General features: G+C 37.7%; 1 protein-coding gene across 4 annotated transcripts in view; it reads right to left on the bottom strand.

The window, feature by feature from the left end:
- ARHGAP32 (Rho GTPase activating protein 32) overlaps positions 1–23112 on the bottom strand; it is a 330288-nt gene that overhangs the window by 181689 nt on the left and 125487 nt on the right. The gene's annotated exons all lie outside the window — the stretch shown is intronic.

The raw sequence follows: 23112 nt of genomic DNA, 5'->3' as shown, positions 1-23112 counted from the left end.
TCCATTTCATCTAATGTGTCATTCATCTAATGTGCTGCTTTTTCTTTATTTATTTTCTGTTTGGATGATCTATCCATATCTGTCAATGATGTATTTAGGTCCCCTAGTATAATTGTGTTCTGGTTAATTTCTCCCTTTACTTCTGTTAGTAGTTGCTTGGTATATTTCGGTGCTCCCTGATTGGGGACATAAATATTGATGACTGTTATGTCTTCTTGTTGTATAGTCCCCTTTACCATAATAAAATGTCCACCTTGGTCTCCTGTTCCCTTTTTCATCCTGAAGTCTGTTTCATCTGAGATCAGTATAGCTACACCTGATTTTCTCTGGAGACGATTTGCTCAGAGTGTCAATTTCCACCCTTTCACTTTGAGACTATGTTTGTCCTTGTAGCTGAGATGTGTCTCTTGGAGGCAGCATATGGTTGGGTTTAGTTTTTTGATCCAATCTGCTACTGCTACTCTGTGCCTTTTTGTTAGTTAGTTCAGTCCATTTACATTTAGGGTGATTATTGATATGTCAGGATTTCCTATCATTCTATCTTTAGTTTTCTATTAAGACTGTGTCTCCTTTGTTTCTTTGCCTTTTTGATGTTGTCTATTATTTCTGTGTGGTGGTATTCTATGATGTTTCCCTCTGTTTCTTCTTTTATAACAGTATATATTTCAGTTCTGGATTTTTTTTTTTTTTTGAGTGGTTACCCTTAAGTTTATATTCCATTTTCTTCAGTATGCCTACTTTCTCCATTCCCATATTCCGGTTCAGGCCTTTACTCTCCCCCTTTTTATGTTTAGGTTGCCACAAATTGTCCCTGTTTATGGTGGTCAAATAGCCTCCTTCAGTATTTCTTGTAGTGCAGGTCGTGTGTTAGGAAATTTCCTCAGCTTCTGTATATCTGGAAAGGTCTTTATTCCTCCTTCATATCTAAAGCATATCTTTGCTGGAAAATTATTCTTGGCACATAATTTCTCTCTTTCAATAGTTTGAATATTTGGTTCCACTCCCGTCTTGTAGAGTTTCTGCTGAAAAATCTGATGATAATCTAATGGGCTTTCCTTTGTAGGTTATCGTCTTCTTTTCCCTGGCTTCCTTGAGGATTCTTTCTTTGTCGTTGATTTTTGACAGCTTCAATACAATGTGCCTTGGAGAAGGCCTGTTGGAATTGAAGTAATTAGGTGTTCTATTTGCTTCTTGGATTCGAGGATCCAGTTCTGTCCACAAGTTTGGGAAGTTCTCATCGACAATTTGTTTGAATATATTCTCTGTTCCCTTCTCTCTTTCTTCTCCTTCTAGTGTGCCCATTATTCTTATATTGTTCTTTCTGATGGAGTCAGAAAGTTCTTGTAGAGTTCTTTCATTTCTTTTAAGTCTCGAGTCTCTTTCTTCTTCCATCCATGTCATTTCCAGATTTCTATCTTCGATGTCACTGATTCTTTCCTCAATCTGGTCAACTCTATTACCTAAGGGGCTATTTCATTCTTAATTTCTTCTATTGAGTTCTTAATCTCCAGAAATTCTATTTGGTTCTTTTTTAAAATATCAATCTCTTTGGTAAAATGTTCATGTTGTTCTTTGACTGCGTTTCTGAGTTCATTAAACTGCCTGTCTGTGTTTTCTTTCATCTCATTGAGTTTTTTAAGAACTGCAATCTTGAATTCTCTGTAATTTAAGTCACATATTTCCATGTCCAATTTCATCTGCTGGACACTTTTCATTCTCTTTCTGAGCTGTCTTGTTACCTTGGTCATTCATGGCAATTAACGATTTATTATTTCTCTTCCTAGACATCTACAGGAGTGGGTTCTGCAACAGGTTGAAAGAAAGAGGTCTCTCTTTTGTTTTCCAGTAGGTGTTGGTAGAATGTTTTATTTTCTCTCCGATTGCAGCCTTTTATTCTCTCTCTCACTGTATTGTTATATTTTTTCTGCACTATTCCGGCTTCTCACACAATGGGGGGATTCCCCGGAAGGCGGGCTTCTCCTCTGTGAACAGTTCCCCTGAGTCATAGGATGCCACCTCCATGGGGGTATGGGGAGAGCTTCTGATGTTCCAAAGCTCTTCCTGCACCACATTCAGAGCCTGTGTGTTTCAGCAGCTCTGTTTACTCCTGCAGGGATCCACCCAGATAGATGGGGACAGGGTTTGCAGTGGGTTGTGAGAGGTGGTGCAGAGCAATGGCAGCAACCACCACCACAGCCAGTCCTGTTTCCACCGCTCCCTCCCCTTTGCGGGAACTAGTTAGGCTGTGAGTCTGTGTCTGTGGACCACAGTTCTCAGAACTGCAAATATTCTGTTCTTTTGATCTGACACTGCTATTTTTTTGCTTTTAGCATTGGGGCAGGTAGGGGCAGGGTGAGCTGTGGGAGGGTAGGGAGTGGACAGTTAGGTTCAGTGCCTAAAGCTTCCATTCTCTGCTGGCACTGAGGGCTTAAAGCACCGTTTTCAGCCTTCTTCCCTCAGTCTTTGCTCCAAGGTCTCTGCCATGAGCGCTGGGTTCAGCCGTGTTATACGCTGTCACCTCAGCCCTGTGGGCCATAAGCAGAGCCCTAGCAGTTCGAGTTCCTCCCTCTCCTGCAACTGCAGTAGTTCTGGAATGCAGTGAGCTCAGAGTACCGAGCTAGGTCTGCGTCCTGCTCCCGCATATCCCTGTCTCCGCACTTCTCCCTTCCGTCCTCCCCTGCTCACGCAATTTGCCCAACTTTAGATGATTTCAGTAGTGGGCCTCTTTGTCTTGCCTGTCTGCTGTGTAATGAGTTCTTTGTGGAGTTATAGTTGTTCAACTTTTTGTAAATTCCAGGGGAGATTTCAAGAGGCTCACCTCACGACGCCATTTTTATGACCAAAAATATTTCTTAATGAATTGGACTTCACTAAAGCTAAGAATTTTTGTTTACCAAATGAAATCATTAAGCATGTGCAAGCGCAAGTCAGAGTCTGAAAGAAGAAATTGGAAATATATATATCTAATAAAGAACTAGTACCCTTAATTTATAAAGAACCTCTAAAATTCAATTTTAAAAAAGACAGGCAATCCAGAAGAAAAATGCAAGACTTGAATGAACACATCACAGAAAAAGACATCTCAATGGTCAATAAGCAAATGAAATGGTAAACATAAATCATCATCATAGAGAAACAAATAAAAAGTGAGATTCTATTATATACACAAAGAATATATATTGTAGGGTTTCATGTAAAAGTACAATGGTTGCCTTTGGTGGGAAAAGTACTGACTGAGAAGTACTTAAAGAAGCTCCCTGAAATTCAGGAAAAGTTCTATGTTTAAAGCTGGATGGTGGTCACATAGGAAAAACAAGTGAAAATTTATCAATCAAGCACTACATATAAGATTTGTGACTTCTCTGTATGTTACTGAGACAATGACAAATGTTAGGAAAATATTAAATGTGAAAAACAAACATGAGAATAGAAAATTGTAGGCCAATGTCATTTATTAAACAAATGTATAAAAATATACTAAATAAAAAAATAAAATAGTGACCCAAATCAATCATTGTACTAATTTTTAAAAAGTACAACTAAATTCAATTTTTCCTGGGAATGTAAGGGTAGATTAACACTAGAAAATGTATTATTATAATTAAATCTTAATAATAATTAAAATCAACTAGGAAAATTATTAGATTGTTACAACAGATGCAGAAAAATTATCTAATAAAACTCAATACTTATTTGTGATAACATCTAACAAGACGTCTCATTGAGAATAGTAAACTGAAGACACATTTATCTCTGCTCTGTCACAAATCTTTCCAAAATAATATGGAATTTTTGTTTTTACTATTTTCTTATATTGGCAGAAGTACAAGTGCCATATGTATAAGGTCATTCTTTGCAGGACTATCTCTGGTAACTGAAAAAAGAGATAACAGGCCCAAAATGGAGTCACTTGTGCTAAAACCTCATCACCAAATTGTGACTTAAATACCTAACCTAATTGCACTTTCAGTCTCTCCTAGGAATGCAACTTTATCAAGTCAATTTGGAATTTTCTGGTCAGCACCAATGAGGTCATCTGCCACATAGCCCCTTTCCATCACCCAAAGGAACAGGAGGTAATTAATCCATACTTTCGTTTTCCCTAGCCCTTCTGCCTAGAAAAGCCCTCCATTTTGTAGAGCTCCTCGGAGCTCCTTTCTACTTGCTTGAGGGGATGCTATCAGATTGATTCATAAATTGTTCAAAAAAGTCAATCAGACCTTTAAACTACTCAGTTGAATTTTGTTATTTAACATAACTTAAGAATGAATATAACCTAGATGTCCATCACTGAGGGATGGTTGAATAAAACTGTTGCGTCCACACAATGGAACAGTCATCACTATAAAAGTATGGACAAAAAAGAGGCCGCATACTAAACATGACAAGCTCAGGGGAGGACTGCAGGGCAGGCCTGAACAAACTCAGAGACCAAAATTAACCACATAGATGGTCTGAACATAAAAACTCCTAACAAAAAGTGAGTCATGGCAGGTTTTCAAGTCCTAGATCTATAGCTTCCTTGACAAAGGTTAGTCTTTACCTTAAGTGAGCCTGTCTTGTCTTTTTGCATCTAAGATAACATACCCTTTGAAATGTCAGCGTAATTCCCTTTTTCCGGACACCTCTGAGCACACCCACCACACCAGAGCAGAAGACCAGAGAACCCCTCATTGTTCTCTTATTTCTGGAATACCATCTCTGTGTGTTGTAAGTATTAATTATTAACTATCCTGTACTCACCAATGTAAGAGATGTGTCTCTTTGTTTTATTTTCCCTGTTTTGCTTTCTCCCACCCCCTGAAGCTACCACCAAGATTTGATGTAACCCTCTGTATGTCTCCTCCTTTGATTCTAATGCATAAAATCAGCTGCAAAACTGCCATTCTCCAGAGCATTTTTCAAATCCATTGAGATTTTGCGTCCCAGCAATTGTCAGTTGGCTCAAATAAACTCTACAGGTTTGGACGTTTATGTCAACATTTACTTGGCGTAATCCACAGGATTCCAAAGAAGCCCACCCAGGACCAATCACCACGTGGACCTGCACTCAGTGCTAGGTACCAGCAGGGGCCCGTGTGCCCCACTGGCTCCCCATTTTGCACTGGGTGAATTTGAGGGTGTGTTTTTTTTAATTCTGGACCTCTATGTTTTAAGTTAGGAAGCCCTGACTTTATTTGAGCTGTCCTTAAAAAAAAAAAAAAATTCCTCACAGTGGCACAAAAGGTCAATGGTTGAGATAACCCAGGCTAAGGATAAGAGTTGAGATAACTCAGGGACAGGAAGAAAAAACTAGGTGGCTGTTTTTTTATTTTGGCTTTTCAATTATGATTGCTTTCTGAGTCTAAATAAAACCTTTTGCTAGATAAATGAGAGTCTGAATTCGTTCAGCTCCAAAAATAAGGGGCATTTACTCCTTCCAGCTTGAATTCTGGGTATTCTTAAAGTGACTTGGAATCTATGTGAAGGTGTTAGAAGGTACCCCTCAAAATGAGCAGGGGTCCATAGGGAAATCAACACATTGTAATTAAATAATTGAATCATCCAAAGATGTGCACATAAAGGCTGGTTACCTAGCGCTCTGAGTCCTCCTCAGGTTGTATCAGACAGCCCGGGAGACATGGAAGAGGGTTGAAGAGACTCGAGAGGTGACAGCCCCTTGGAGCTCAACCCATGAGCAGCACACTTTAACCCACTACACAATATCCCTAGAAATTTGTGCAGACTCTGCAGATCTCAGAAGAAAAACTAAAACTAACATGGGAAATCGTGCCTTCAAGGCCAACATGCCCCCAGCTTCCAGCCCCCATTGCTCCTGCAGATGTATTATTCATAGGGAGCCTTTATTTGCAAATACTTCTAGAAATGGCTTAACTAGAAGTGATATCAACTTAACACGGCCGCAATGATGGTCTTTTGACACCTAAATTAATTTTCACTTCGTTGTCAAGACTTACTCTCCTTTCCTCCTCCCCTTTCAGTCTCTCTTCTACAGCTCCTCCACCACAGCTCCCTAATGACTTAGAGGACCCTCATAATAGAAAACCAGACCAGGATAGACAAGAAATAAGGGGAGAGAGAAAAAAACAGAAATTCTGGCAGTTTCCTTTGGGAGAAAAAGCCAGTCTCGGGTAGAGGGGAACTAGCGATTGTATGTGTTACCTTGGACTAGAACAGAATTAAGGAATCTACCTAAAGATTTCCCCAACCCTCTCTGGGACCCTCATGAGTTCACAAAGGAATTAGATTGAACTGTTAGAACATATGATCCTGGCTACTCTGACCTATCCCAATAAATATACCTACTGGTTTCTGAGAGCAAAGCAACAGAATTACTAAACAAGGTTTGCTGGGAGACTCCTGTAGAGGAGTCTGTTTTTATTGTAGAAAACCAGATCACCTCAAGAAGGATTGCAGAAAACTGAAATGGGATTTAGAAAAAGAAAAGAAACAAAAGCAAGCATAGGGCTGCTGCGAAGACTACGACAGTGCATTTTCCCTTGCCTTTACTAATATTATACTTTAGGAGAAATTGAAATGACTATCAAAGGGGACACTACTAAGGCCCTTGTAGATAGTAAGGCTATTTTATCTGTTCTTAACCTACTCAACTCAGTTGCCCTCTCCCTCACACTGAGCTTCTGTACAAATGGTAGGGACATCTGATCAACAAATGTCTGTTTTCAATTCAGAACCTGTTCTCTTCCAGCTAGGGAATGTTACAGGGCAACATATATTTTTACTTAGTAAAAACTGCTCCAATTCACCTGATAGGGTGAGACTTTCTTGAAACCAATGATGCTCACATAGCCTCTCCTAGTTCTAAAATGTGTTTAGAACTAAATGAATCAGAAACTGAACCAATTGGGAAAATAATGATTTTAAAGGAACCTCTGTAAGTGGAAACTAATCTTGATACGGACTGAAGGTTTGTTACAGGACATTTCAATCCAACTTTGGGCCTTCTCCAGCCACCAATATCTTTTATGAACAAGCTGGAATTGAGCCCATTATACAAGATTACTTTTAAAAAGGGGGCTTATGGGGCCGGCCCGGTGGCTCAGGCAGTTAGAGCTCCGTGCTCCTAACACCTAAGGCTGCTGGTGCCAGTTCGATTCCCACATGGGCCAGTGGGCTCTCAACCACAAGGTTGTCAGTTCAATTCCTCCAGTCCAGCAAGGGATGGTGGGCTCTGCCCCCTGCAACTAAGATTGAACAGGCCACCTTGAGCTGAGCTGCCACTGAGCTCCCGGATGGCTCAGTTGGTTGGAGTGCCTCCTCTCAACCACAAGGTTGCCGGTTCGACTCCCGCAAGGGATGGTGGGCTGCACCCCCTGCAACTAACAACGGCAACTGGACCTGGAGCTGAGATGCAACCTCCACAACTAAGACTGAAAGAACAACAACTTGACTTGGAAAAAAGTCCTGGAAGTACACACTGTTCCCCAATAAAGTCCTGGGGGGAAAAAAAAAAAAAAAAAAAAAAATATATATATATATATATATATATATATATATATATATATATATATAAAATAAATAATAAATAAAAAGGGTGCTTATAATTCCAGATATGAGCCCTGTAATACTCCTATCCCTCCAATAAAGAAACCGAATGGGAAAGGATAGAGATTTGTACAGGATCTCATAGCTATAAACAGCTATAAACAGATATCTTGTGATTTCAAATCCACATACCCTATTATCGGCTATTACTGTAGACTGCCAATATTTTTCAGTGATAGATTTATGTAGTGCCTTTTTCATTCCTGTAAGACAGAAATTACCTCTTTGCTTTCACCTGGGAAGATCACAAGTTTACTTGGACAATAACGCCCCAGGGATATATGGAGAATCCATATTTCTCTCAGATATTAGAGGCTGATTTGAATGATGTTGAATTGTCCTAGAAATTCCACTCTAATCCAATATGGATGATTTACTTTTATGCTCCAGGACATATTATTAGACTCCCAAGAGGACACAATTTACCTATTACAAAACCATGTTTCCCCGAAAATAAGACCTAGCTGGACAATCAGCTCTAATGCGTCTTTTGGAGCAAAAATTAATACAAGACCCAGTCTTATTTTACTATAAGACCGGGTATTTATGATATGATATGATGTGTTATATATATGGTATGATATGGTATGATATATGATATGATACAATATAATACCGGGTCTTATATTAAGTTTTGCTCCAGAAGACACATTAGAGCTGACTGTCCGGCTAGGTCTTATTTTCAGAGAAACACAGTAATTAGCCAATACAGGGACACACGGTCTCAAAGGGCAATCGTCAATTCTGTTTACCCCAAGTAAAATACCTTGGTTATCTGGTATCTAAAAATGGGCTACTAATTAACCCTGAAAGACTTAAACAAACAATCAAACAAACAAAAAAACCAGCTTAGAGGGTTCCTGGGTCTGAGTGGACACTGTCACAATTCGGTTCCAAATTGTTCCTTAATGGCCCAGCCTGTATATGTCCTATTATAATCAGATCAACCTGATCCAATTCCACTGGACCTGATCCAATGGAACGGAAACAAACTGAAGCAGCTCTAGAGGAAGTATTATCTAAAGCTCCTGGGGAATATAGTCAGTAATATTGTGACAATATGGTACAGTGTCAGATGGTTGCTAGACTTACGGTGATCACGTCTTAAATGTTGAATAACTATGGTGTACACCTGAAACTAACATACTATTGTATGTTGGATATATTTTAATAAAAATATTTTTTAAAAAAGATATACCGCATTGGGTTAAGTGTGAATGTTCTGGTTTTTCCCCCTTTCTCAGAATTTGTGGATAAATGTAAACACTTTTATTGTGATTATTAACATTACTTAATTGGACAGTACCCTTCTGAAACCAAAAGATATAGGGAAAAAAAGTCACATAAGTTACCTGTCCAAATATAATTGATTTGTTTAATAAAACAATAGCTGCCAGAGGAAAAAAAGCTAAAAAAAAATAATAATAAAGCTCTTGCTCTGGGACAACTTTATTATAAAGTTTCTTCCTTTTATACATACATGGAAATAAAGGAAATGCTTTAGGAGTTTTAACTCAAAAACACAGAGATCATCATAGACGTGTAGAATATTATACTCAGCAATTGGACCGAGTAGGCAAAGGACTCCCTCCCTGCATGACAGCCATCTCTGCTACAGCCACGTTATGCAAACAAATGGAAGAAAGAGTTACAGGCTCTCCTTTATGTTTCTCATTATGTTGAATCTCCACTGAACTCTCATCACACTCAACACCACATTCTGTCACTCGACTGGCTTTTTATGAAGTACTCTTGCTTTCTTCACCTAAAATTATTTTAACTTGATATAACAGTCTTAAGTCAGCATCTTTGCTAGCTTCTTTGCAGGATGAAGACTCCCTCAATTGTGTTTTGTTTACTGACCACCTTCTTGTTCCTAAGAATGATTTACAGGAAACTCTATTGATAATACTGACTTACTTTGTTTTATAGATGGATCTTACCTGAAAAATAAATAGGGACATTATTGAGATGGATATGCAATAACTTCCATGGTGGACATTACTGAAGGTTTCTATTTACCTGAATAAGATCTGCCCAACAAGCTGAATTAATTGATCTAGCTTGTCAATCAGACAAAGATCAAATAGCCAATATTTACACTGTCAGTTGCAATGTCTTTGGTGTAGCTCACAACTTTGGAATGGTGCGGAAGCAGAAACTTCCTCAGGGTAGCCCATAAAGAAAGGAGAACAGTTGCAGAATTATTAGATGTCATACAGCAACCGAAACAATTGGCAATTATCAAAATTTCAGGACATTGTAAAGCTGCCACCATGGAAGCAAAAGGAAATAATTTAGCTGACATTGCAGCTAGACAAGAAGCAAAAAGTGGCCAAATTATCCAGGCCTGAGAATGTTTCTTCCTATTAAATTAATAAACGACACTCTTTTACAGTTCCAATGGACAGCTACAGAAGAAGAAAAGAGGATATGGCAGCAAAAAGGAGAAATCTTTGACCCAGACAAACAGATATGCCTTGGACCCAATCAGAAATCAATCTTACCTATAGGGGCTCAATTACCTATATTGCATCATGTACATGAGCTAACATATTGGGGTCCTGAAGAGATGACTTCATGGAGTAAAAAATATTACTGGAAACCTTCACCTACTGTAGCTCATAAAGTGTATAGCAGATGTGCTATCTGTCCAAAATATAACCCAGGAAAATCCACGGGTCCCAAGGACTTCTTTTAGGTCTATTTAAAGTATGGCAATTGGATTTTATCCAAATGCCACCAACTCGAGGATACAATCATGTGCTAGTTATAATTTGTGTATTTTGTCACTATGTTTCCCTTGCAGGAAAGCAACAGCCTCAATGGTAGGTAATTATTAGAAAACAGTAATTCCCAGTTGAGGAATTCCCTATGAGTTACATAGTGACTGAGGGACTCATTTCACTGGGCAAAGGATGCAATCCATTTGTAACATTTGGCCTATTCTACAGCATTTTCAGTGTGCTTATCACCCAGTCCTCTGGATTGGTGGAATGTACAAATGGTACCATTAAAACTCAACCAGGTAAATTTTCAGAAGCTTTTAATCTGTGTTGGCCAAAAACTCTTCCTACTGTACTCCTCAACCTGAGATCTCCTTTTCATAACAGAGCCTAGCCTTTCTCCTCATTAAATAGTCACTCGTCACCCTATGCATCTGGATAAAGGGACATGTGAACCAACCTTACTAAAAGGAGACATTCTGCATTATTAACAAGCTTAAAGAAATTGATAAATTGGTAACTGATTCATTTCAAAGCGTTTTTCTGGGAGATGAAGACTTCAAAGAAAACCACTCATAACAAGGAGATTTTGAGATAGCAATTAAAGACTCTCTAACCTCACTGGAAAGGACTTTATCAGGCATTACTAACTAATCCATGTGCAGCTCAACTTAAAGGTGTTAACTCAGGGAATCACATTTCTCACTAAAAAAAAAAGGTGCCTAACCATCAACAGACATCTGCCCCTGAACGACACTTGCTTCCACCTATAGCAAACTTCAGACTCCTTGAAGATGAGAAGCCACCAACATCAAAGGCGGACAGCTATCCCAAGACATCGTGAAGGCCTGTATACCTACAAATTGATGTTGCACTTAAAAAACCATTTGTTTGATTGTCTTTACCTGTCTGCTAATAGTATTAGTCGTAATAATAGTTATACTTGTCCTTTGGGCTTTTCTCAAACTGTGTTCTTATATAGCCAACTGTTGACAATTGCCGAAGACGTGCAAGATAACTTTTGTATTATGAATAATACTCTTTGTATGATTTCTCTTTTGAACTTTAGAAGGAACATTATTGCAGAAGGAAGGAAAGCAATGTGTGTGTTTTTGAAAGAAGTTAAAGGAAGTAATTTGTCCTAATAAGTTGGTTATTTCTGAATGACTAAAATAAGACAAACTGAGACTGACAAAGGAAGTTGTAGAAGGTTAGTGGAAAAGGAATACTGTGAAGGGAACTTAATGTCTAAATGGTAGAACCCAATTACGGGAACATGCTTATTCCCTAGCCCAATAAGGACTACTAATTACTTCAGATGGAAACTGAAGTGGCTATTAAAAAATGACCCTCTGTAACTGCTGCTGAGGCACCGGAAATTTACTTATGAAACTCTTACTGTCCTCCTGGCCTCTGGAAATTTTTAGGTAGTAATTGTAATTTACATGCATCTGTTCTTAGAGCCTTTACCCCATTTAAACCTTAAAGTTACAGTTCCCAATTGCACAACTAGCTGGAATCAGATTAATAATGAATAACACTTCAGTGCCTCCAATGGGAAGTAGATGTATATTAAACAATATATTATATAATAATATACATTATATTAATATAAATAATATACAGTATATTAAACAATAATAATAACACCAGTAAATGAGAATCTATCTCATGGTCAGATTATGAAAACCAAAGCGGTGTATGGTTGTGTCCTCAAACTATACGTGTATGTTATGCTAGATGCAAAATACAGAAAACATACCTTAATCTACTACTAATGGATTTCATGTAACCCTCCTTATGTCTCCTCCTTTGATTCTAATGCATAAAATAAGCTGCAAAACTTCCATTGTCTGGAGTACTTTCTCAATCCATTGAGATTTTGTTTCCCAGGAACTGTCGTCAGTTTGGTTCAAATCAACACGACAGGTTTGGACGTTTTTTACATCGATAAAAGGAACGAGGAATATTTCAATCTATTGTTATGAAGTAATCTGTATTATTCAGTAGTGTGGGGAATCACGGTATAAGAATAGGCTACCCTTTAACTAAAAACATGATAAATATAAAAATTATGTGTCTTTTCTTATTCTTAAAAAAATGAGAAAGGATAAACCCAAAAACAATTGAAATGTTTATGGGGGAGCTTGGGACAAAAGAGACTGGGACTAAATTTAGATTTTCCTGAATGCCTTATTTTGTAGTTCAGATTCTGGGGCCACATATATATTTTAAATATTTGTAAACCTAGGGCCGGCCCAGTGGCTCAGGCAGTTGGAGCGCCGTGCTCCTAATGCCGAAGGCTGCTGGTTTGATTCCCACATAGGCCAGTGGGCTCTCAACCACAAGGTTGCTGGTTCAATTCCTAGAGTCCAGCAAGGGATGGTGGGCTCTGCCCCCTGCAACTAAGATTGAACAGGCCACCTTGAGCTGAGCTGCTGCTGAGCTCCTAGATGGCTCAGTTGGTTAGAGCATGTCCTCTCAACCACAAGGTTGCCGGTTCGACTCCTGCAAGGGATGGTGGGCTGCGCCCCCTACAACTAATAACGGCAACTGGACCCGGAGCTGAGCTGCGCCCTCCACAGATTGAAAGGACAACAACTTGACTCGGAAAAAATCCTGGAAGTACACACTGTTCCCAAATAAAGTCCTGTTCCCCTTTCCCAATAAAAATAAATCTTTTTTAAAAAAAAGATTTGTAAAACTAAACTATATTAAAATGGGGGGGGGGAGGGTAAGGTAAATTAGGTTCCTGGACCCAATTCGAAGGGGGAAAAGGGGGTCAGTGAGCCTTCCCACAAAACACCAAGCAATTCTTGCACACTATCAGGGTGGCCACAGGTTAAGGGTTCAGGCCTACAGAACTACCCTCTCCATCTACCTTCAGAAGCCAGCAATGAGCCCAGGCTATTACCTGTACTTCTGACCGATGGGCTACAGATTAGAGGTTCTAACAACCTCCTCCTTGGCAACTTAATTCAGACAACTTAATTCAGTCAAAAGCCCAGGTTGTAACCTGTATTAGTACTTCTGACTGACTGGGTATAAATCAGAGATTCCCAAAAGCCTCCACCTCAGGTTCAATTAATTTGCTACAGCAACTCACAGAACTCAGAAAACATTTTACTTACTAGATTACTGGTTTATTATAAAAAGTACATAACTTAGGAACAGCCAGATGGGGGAGAGATGCATATAGGGTAAGGAGCTTCCATGCCCTCTCCAGGCACACCACTCTCTCCAAATCTCCACATGTTCACCAACCCAGAAGTTCTTTGAACCTTGTCCTTTCAGGTTTTATGCAGGTCTCATTACATAGGCATGAGTGATTAAATCATTGGCACTTGATTTGACCTCCAGCCCTTCTTCCCTTCCAGAAGGTGAGATGCGACTAAAAGTTCAAACCTCTAATGGCATGGTTGGTTCTCCTGGCAACTAGCCCCCATTCTTAGGTGCTTCCAAACTTCACCTATTCAACATAACAGAAGACACCTTTAATCACTCTCAACACTTAGTAAATTCCAAGGCATTTGGAAGCTGTGAGCAAGGAACTGTGCACAAAGACCAAATACGAGGTGTGATCAAAAAGTATGGTGAATGCTGCTGCCACGTGCCATCCAATGGAAAGGCAGAGATCTTCAATATGGAAAGTGGAGTGCTGAATCTTAACAACAGTGTGTGACGAGTTTCAACTTGTTCGGTATAGTCAGTCGGGTATGAGCTAAGGTTGAGAGAAGGTGTGTTTTAAAGTGTGCTGTAAATCATAAGTCACGAACAACGCAGTAACATGAAATGGGCAAACAGTTTCATCCTCCCTCATGACAATGCTCCATGTCACAGATTGCTTCTGGTACTGCAATTTCTGCCAAATAAAAACATTACGGTGTGTCCTCATCCACCTTATTCACCCGATCTGGCACCATGCAACTTCTGGCTCTTCCCCAAAGTCAAAATGATTCAGGACATGGAGGCAGCCATGACAACGCAACTAAAGACACTCACGAAGAGGACTTCCAGAACTGCTTCCGAAAGTGGCAAGAATGATGGAATAAGTGTGTTCCAAGTGAGGGGGAGTATTTGGGGGGGGGGGGGGGTTAATGGCAATGTGTCTTTTACTGCAATAATTTTTTTTTAAACATTCACCATATTTTTTTTATCACACCTCGTATATACATGAGAAATATATTTTGGTAATCTGAATGACCAAATATGTATTTCTTATAAATCACAATATCGTAAAAGGCAATCCCTTAAAATCCAAAGCCAAATAAAACAAATTAATCTAATCAGTTTAAACTGGAGGCTTAATCACACAGAGAGGAATGACTTCAAATAACAGTACTACAAAGTAAAAGATCCCAAGTTAGATATATCCTAGAAATAGAAGGAAACAAACTGCTTTCAATAATATTTCCATTATTTTGAAACTATTAAACGTAGATGATTAAAACAAGCAATTGTTAATGTCAAAAACTAAGGTTTTCAGCATAAGAGATAGAAATGTAAATCAAAAAATTTAAGTAGAAATCCTTACTCTTTTATTTTGGGGGTGGATAAAGGGGTGTATTTAAGTAAGGCTTGCTAGAATGACAAAACAGACAAATGCAGAAGACATACTGAAATTTGATTTCAGCAAGGCATACAGCTGAGTCCTTTGTGATATACCTGTGGATAGGATTTTAAAATGTGAATACATTATTAATACAGTTAAGAGTAATTTGAAGCTGACTAAATACTCAAGAATGTTAAGTGTCAATTACACTGCAAATTACTCTGCAACAGGAAGGTAGCAGATCACAAGGCACTTTCATTCCTAAATTTCTCAAAATTTTTATAAAAGACAAAAACATATGACATATTTATCAAACTTATTGATAGACGATAACTGAAAAGGATATTAATACTACAAATGACAGAGTTCAAAGAGATTTTACTTTAATAGGCTGCCAAAAACTAGAATGACTGTGAAGTTCATCAAGAATAAAAATTAAAGCCCTGAATTTATATTCAAAACTCAATCACATAAGCATGGCAGGGAGCACACTTTGTTTGACAAGAATTCAAGTAACAAGATCTAAGGCCTATAGTTTACCACAAACTAAATAGAAGTCAAGGGTATATCCTCACTGGTTACAAGCGAATGCAGTCCGAAAAAATGTGGCATCTACAACAAGGAACGTATTTGTTTCTCTATAATCTGAACTCGTTAAACTACATAGGGAACAGTTCATCCACTTCAGGAAAACATAATTTGATATTGAAAACTTGCAAAAACAGGAATTGGCAATGTTTTATCCTGTCTGCTTCACTGCTCCCTAACCAATAAAAATACCCTACTATTCCTGCCACTGGCACATATCTTCACAGCATCTTTCAAATGCCTATTCTCTTGATCCCAAATCCAAGTAAAGCTCTAATGCTGACTGGGTAACTGTGAAGTGATTTAACAGTAGTGTAACACTGTGTTCTGACACAGAACCATAAAGCTGGCTACTTTACAGTCACCCTACCACAATGCCGTCTTCTGTATTGTCCATGTGTATGACTATCTTCTCCAAAACACTATATAAAGCTCATCTTAACAGGTATGAGCAAAATGCTAATGGGTACTACAGATTTTTAACTAAGGAAAAAATACGGTATGGTAAGGTTTTCAATATATAATCACAGAACTGAAAGAAATTTCATTCAGCTATTCCACTGAAAAGAGGAAAACGAGACCAAGAAAGAAGCAAATTACCATAGTGTGTTAGTTGCAGTACTTAAACTGAATTTTTATCACAAAAAGTATTGTATCTAATATAGGCATACGAGTATGGTAGGAAAAAGTTCAAAGGTTGTCAAATTTTTTAATGAAAAATAACAAGAAATAGTTTTACTCCTATCAAAATATGAAAGACTAAAAACGTTTAAGACTGAAAAGATACTGTACTAAAGACACTAAACATCACTGTCTAGAATATGAATTAACAAAATTCTTTTAACAAGTAATGCGGGGATCTTCAGATTCTTTAGATAAGTAATTCCCCATAAGATAATAATAAAAAAAGGCAAAATTCACCATAAAGATATTAATCAAAGTGAAAAATATAAATCAAAGTCCTACTAATTAATGCAACATAAATAATATGTTCCATATGATAAGGTATTAGTCATTAAATTTGTTTATTAAGAGTTTTCACTTAACACCAATTACAACACATTGTATACATAAATTTCTTCCAGGTGATAACTTTTATGGAGTATTAGTGGTTTTAAAATTTTGGAATATTGGTAATTTCTAATGTTATATTGTAAATATATTGTGAAGTATAAATAACAAAGAAAAACTATATAACAATGTGGTAAGCAAAACTGTAAAGAGGGAACCCCCCCCCTTCCACGTCCTCCCTCACCCCACCCATGGCCAAGATCCCTACCTCCCAGCTATTCGAGCACTAACATAGTAGTGCTGGGAAGACATTTTCCAGATGTAATTCAAGTTCCAGGTGAGTTGATCTCAAAATAGGAAAATCATCTGGGTGGGCCTACTTCAGTAGTCCCCCCAGGCTCCTGCTGACGCATCCCTCACAGGAGTATGTTACTCACGAGAAGGCGAGCCCTAAAAGAAAGGGCAAACTCTATAGGTGGGGCAGGTACCTGGTAGGAGGTGCACAGAGCTGACTCAGTGCAACAGCCATCTCTCCTTTCTCCCTCGCAACTGTGTATTTCAATGTGCATGCTACAATCTGTTCCATATCCCATTTTGCAGATCTCAAGACCTTTATTCTTTTCTCCTAAGGAAAACTTAATTCCTTTCTCTCTACATAGCCATGTTTTTTATTCCTCCTTCATAGGTGTCCCTATAGTATGTCCACCAGTCAGTCTTCCTTCCAGCGAATCAACCAAGTCCTTTACCTACGACACTTGCCAGAATGTACAATGGGGAACATTCAGTTTTCTCTTCAACTGCAGCACCTTAATAATAAGGTGGAATGCTTGTGTTAAATGGGGGAAAAGGAGAAATAAAATCGTACAGGGTTTACAATTATAAATCAAAAGGGGAACGTATCAACAAAGCAATATTCTTTGAAACTAACAATTTGGAAAAGTTTATATAGAAAATGTTTATATGATGTTAAATTAAAACTCTCTCCATTTTAAGAACTCATGAAGGAAACATACCAAAATAATCTCACCACTGTGGGAAATGGGATTATGGGTGAAAGGAGTAAAGCTTTACTAAGAAAGAGAGAAAGCAAGCTAGCTAGCTTCTTCCACCTCTGCATGTTACCTACCTTACAGCAACCACAGCAACCATTTGCAAATTCATAACAAACTATCATAAATAAATGAGATTCTGCATAACTACAATGGGCAAAACTAGGTATTCATATTTACAGTCAATTTAGGAAAGAACAAGAACAGAAACGTGTTTATAATAGGATGTACCCATATTATGGTAATAAAATGGATTTTTTTGTTACTCATTGAGCCAAATTATGAGATATCTGATGGGAGTTAGAACCACAGTGGAGATGCCAATCAAAGCAGAAAGAGAGGGAGAAATAACCAGTTTCCTTCCCTTTTCCTCCCTCCAGTCCTCTACCAGTGCCTCTCATAATCAAACCAACGCAGACGTTTGCTGGCAAATGAGGCTAGGAAATGCAGTTTGCAGAGATCAGCCTCCTGCAATAGAGAACAAAGCCTAAGGGCAGGAAATCCTAACCTCAGATCAATGGCATTCATTACTAAACAATGAAGACACAGCTGTATATGTAGTGCAATAACAATTATTCAAAATAGATTGTTTTATATAAAATGCCCTCATATTTTGAAAAGGCACATTAGCCAAATAATATCCATATACAGACATACATTTATGTGATCAACAATAAATAAGATCGTAATACTAAATTTGTACTGTGAATAAAGACAAACTAAGGAAAATGAGTAGTTAATACTTAAAAACAATAAAGGTAGATCTGAAATTTTTACAGAAATTCAACAGTAACTTCACTGAATAAGCATCCACAAAGGACATGAAAACGCAATTAGTGTGAGCATGTACTCTATTATAGTAGCCCAGGAATGTTCTTTTCTTCAAGAAACAAAAACCCCAATACAACATGAGTGGGGAAAGGAAGTCGGGACTAAAATCATCTTTATGTACAAGGCTAGCAAAAAACATCTGAAAATAAGTCATAGTGAAAAATAGTGACTTTCCACCACTTTTCACTGTTTTGCCTTTAACAGACTCAAATCTTAATTATTATATTCCTTTTATTATTTCTACTCAGAATTTGAGGGAGAACACAACAGCTTTAGACTAATGTTATAAACATTTCTTCATGATGATGAAAAATAATATTAGTACTATTTTCTGCTTATAATATAGTAGTAAAAGGGAAAATCTTTAGCCTCTCAAGGAAAAAACTTTGTAGGAGTGCTCTCTACAGCAGTATGACTATATACATATATATACATATATACATATATATGTATATATATGCATATACATACACACAATCAACTTGAAAGTCAAGATTTGAATACAGTATTTGTTCTGTCAAGAAAGAAAAACAGGATTGCCAGTTTCCAAACTCAGACATAGCTTAACCACAGGAAATAAATGCAACAAATCTCTTTAATACAACATATTTACAGAATTTTAATCAGTCTAAGTATTACTGCCTTTCTTACAAAAGAACAAGAGACAATGGAGTAAAATCTAATAATCATCCAATACCACTGAAAAGCTAAATTTATTAAGTCTATAGTATATTATCCCTAAAGTGGTTTTCTTATTAGTTTCAGGTGTATAAAACAACATAGTTATTAGACATTAACACCCCTCACAAAGTGATAACCCCACCAAGTCTACTACCCATCTGACACCATACAAGCTATTAGAGTACCATTGAGTATATATTCCTATGCTGTACTTTACATCCCGTGACTATATATAAATATATATGTGTGTATGTGTGTATATATGTGTGTGTGTGTGTGTGTGTGTATACACACATACATTTTTTTTTTAATTAGGGAATGGGAACAGGATTTCATTGGAGAACAGAGTGCATTTTCAGGACTTTTTCCTAGTCAAGCTGTCCTTTCAATCCTAGTTGCGGAGGGCGTAGCTCAGCTCCAGGTCCAGCTGGCGCAGCTCAGCTCCAGGTCCAGCTGCCGCTGCCAGCTGCAGGGGGCGCAGCCCACCATCCCTTGCAGGAGTTGAATCAGCAACCTTGTGATTAAGAGGACATGCTCCAACCAACTGAGCCATCCGGGAGCTCAGCGGCAGCTCAGCTCAAGGTGCCATGTTCAATTTCAGTTGCAGGGGGTGGAGCCCACCATCCCTTGCGGGAGTCGAGGAGTCGAACCGGCAACCTTGTGGTTGAGAGCCCACTGGCCCATGTGGGAATCGAACCGACAGCCTTTGGAGTTAGGAGCCCGGAGCTCCAACTGCCTGAGCCACTGGACCGCCCCCCCATCCTGTGACTATATTTTTTAAATGATAGTTAACATTTACTATTATTTTATATTATTTTCAGGTGTACAGTGTAGGGGTTAGGCATTTATATAATTTATGAAATGATCCCCCCAATAAGTCTAGTACCCCTCTGACACTATACATAGTTCTTACAATATTACTGATTCTGTTTCCCATGCTATATTTCACATCCCCATGACTATTCTGTGACTACCAATTTGTACTTCCTAATCCATTCATCTTTCTCACCCATCTCACCAACCTTCCACCCTTCTAGCAATCATCAGTTTGTTCTCTGTATCTATGAGTCTATTTGTTTCATTTATTTGTTTATCTTGTTCTTTAGATTCCACATATACATGACATCATATGGTATTTGTCTTTCTCAGTCTAACTTATTTCACTTAGCATAATACTCTCTAGGTCCATCCATGTCACTACAAATGGCAAGATTTCACTTTTTATGGCAGAGTAATACTCCATTGTATATATGTACCACAATTTCTTTATCCAATCATCTGTTGATGGGCATTTCGTTTGTTTCCATGTCTTGGTTACTGCAAATAGAGCTGCAATATACACAGGGGTGCATATATATTTTGGAATTAGTGTTTTGGATTTCTTTGGATAAATATCCAGGAGTGGAATTGCTGGGTCAAAAGGAAAAGTTCTATTTTTAATTTTTTGAGGAACCTCATACTGTTTTCCACAGTGGCTGCACCAATTTGAAATCCCACCAAAAATGCAGAAGGGTTCCCTTTTCTTCACATCCTTGCTAACACTTGTTTGTTGATTTATTGATGATGGCCATTCTGATGATGACAGTTGTGAGGTGATATCTCATTGGGGTTTTTAATTTGCATTTCTCTGATGATCAGTGACATTGAGCATCTTTTCATATGTCTATTGGCCATCTGTATGTCCTCTTCGGAGAAATGTCTATTCAGGTCCTCTGCTGATTTTTCATTGGATTTTTTTTTCGTTGAGTTGTACGAGTATGAGTTTTTTTTAATAAATTTTGGATATTAACCCTTATCAGATGTATCACTGGCAAACATCTTGTCCCATTCAGTAGGATGTCTTTTCATTTTGTTGATGGTTTCCTTTGCTATGCAAAAACTTTTTGGTTTGATGTAGTCCCATTTGTTTATTTTTTCTTTTGTTTCCCTTTCCTGAGGAGATATATCAGTAAAAATATTACTAAGGGTAATGTCAGAGAGTTTACCACCAATGTTTTTTTCTAGGAGTTTTATGGTTTAGGGTCTTACATTTAAGTCTTTAATCCATTGAGTTTATGCTTGTATATGGTTTAAGAAGGTGGTCCAATTTCATTTGCTTGCATGTATCTGTACAGTTTTCCCAGCACCATTAAATTGATTATTAAAGAATAAGTACAGGTAACCCCCGTATAACACGGTACTTCTATATCATGGTTTTGCTCTAACACGGTCGAGAATTGGGGAAACCCTCATATAACACAGCATCCTAGAACACGGTTTCACTCTAACACGGTTTGACAATTAGAGAAATCCCAGAACAACACGGAGCATAATAAGAGCTTTTAAGAGCAAAAAATATTCTCAATTGAAATTAGGGAAATCCCCAAACAACACAGAACGTAATGAAAACTCAGTAGTGATGACGAAGAAAACATTATTTAATACATATTACTATGTTATACTTTTGGAGAAAATCACCTTAATAAAGATATTTCTCTTAATTATAAAAATATAGTAGCTTTTTTTCCTTTTTTTGGGAACCTAACCCCCGTTTTTATACTAGTTCTTTGTCACATATATCACGGATTCGCATAACAGGGCACTTTTTAGGAACCTAACAACCATGTCATACGGGGGTCACCTGTATATCAAAAAGAAATTCAATAAACTGAGTTATTGGTGTGAATATTTCCAAAGGAATTTTGATATAACAAAATACACTTTATATTAAAAACAGATTACATAAAGTTGATTTTATGTAATATGATTATTTATTTATTGCCTCCAATATGTTATCTAGAACTACTAATGTGTAAGTGCTAAAAAAACAAATAGGTATCAAAGAAGGAGGCAGGTAAGTTTAAATACTTAGATAATTTACAAATCATACAAATAGTCATTACATAAGCCCCAGAAGTAAGCTATATATTTATTCCTATTTAATTCTCTGTGGTAACTGAGAATAATAGGATGGGAATAGTAAAGCAAAAAAACATGATTTCTGATACTGATTAAAAAATTAGTTATTTTGCAGCCAATGAGTTGCCTTTAGAGTTCACTTCTGCTAGAAAATACCTCCTCAGAGAGAACCAATTAGCAGCAGGGAAACAATTATTCAGGAGCAATGTTTAAAATAATTTAGGAAAAATTATTAGCAACTGCCTTTAGTATAATTATCACAAATTCTCTACTGGGCAACAGGGGCTAATCAACTTAAAAATTAACACATTGACATAATAGCAAAACCTTTAAATATCCTGAAATATTTAAACACACACACAGAGCCATTAAAAAAGTAAATCTTGCCATTTGCGACAACATAAATGAACTGCCCGGCATTATGTCAAGTAAAATAATTCAGAGAAAGACAAATACCATATGCTTATTTATATGTGGAATATAAAAAATTAAAAATAAAATAAACTGAACTCATACATACAGAGAACACATTGGTGGCTATCAAAGGAAGGGAGCTGGGCGTAGGTAAAATGAGCGAAAGAGGTCAAAATGTACAAATTTCCAGTTACAAAAATAAGTCCTGGCGATGTAATGTACAGTACTGTCACTATAGTTAATAATATTGTATTGTATATTTGAAAGTTGCTAAGAGCTTAAATCCGAAGTTTTCATCACACACACACACAAAAATCTATTTATAGCTTTTTCGCAATGGGTTTGCCGCCAGAACACAGGTGTAGTGAAAACCACCACTGAATCTAACCCAAAATGGGAAGGAAAAGACACATCAACATCCTTGTCATTGGACACGTAGATTCCGGCAAGTCTACCACTACTGGTCATCTGATCTACAAATGTGGTGGGATCGACAAAAGAACCATCGAAAAATTTGAGAAGGAGGCTGCTGAGATGGGAACGGGCTCCTTCAAGTATGCCTGGGTCTTGGATAAACTGAAAGCTGAACGCGAGCGTGGGATCACCACTGATATCTCCCTGTGGCAATTCGAGAATGTTTTGTGGACCATTTGTTTTTGTGTGTGGCAGTTTTTGAGTTATTAGTTTTTAAAATCAGTACTTTTTAACGGAAACAACTTGACCAAAAATCTGTCACAGAATTTTGAGACCCATTAAAACAAAGTTTAATGAGAAACCTGTGTGTTCTTTTGGTCAC

The sequence above is a fragment of the Rhinolophus sinicus genome, chromosome 9 (genome assembly GCF_057876585.1).
Source record: "Rhinolophus sinicus isolate RSI-liver-muscle chromosome 9, RSI-T2T, whole genome shotgun sequence".
NCBI classification, from domain to species: domain Eukaryota; kingdom Metazoa; phylum Chordata; class Mammalia; order Chiroptera; family Rhinolophidae; genus Rhinolophus; species Rhinolophus sinicus.
The sequence above is the reverse complement of the archived record's forward strand: the minus strand, read 5'-3'. Positions and strand labels throughout refer to the sequence as shown.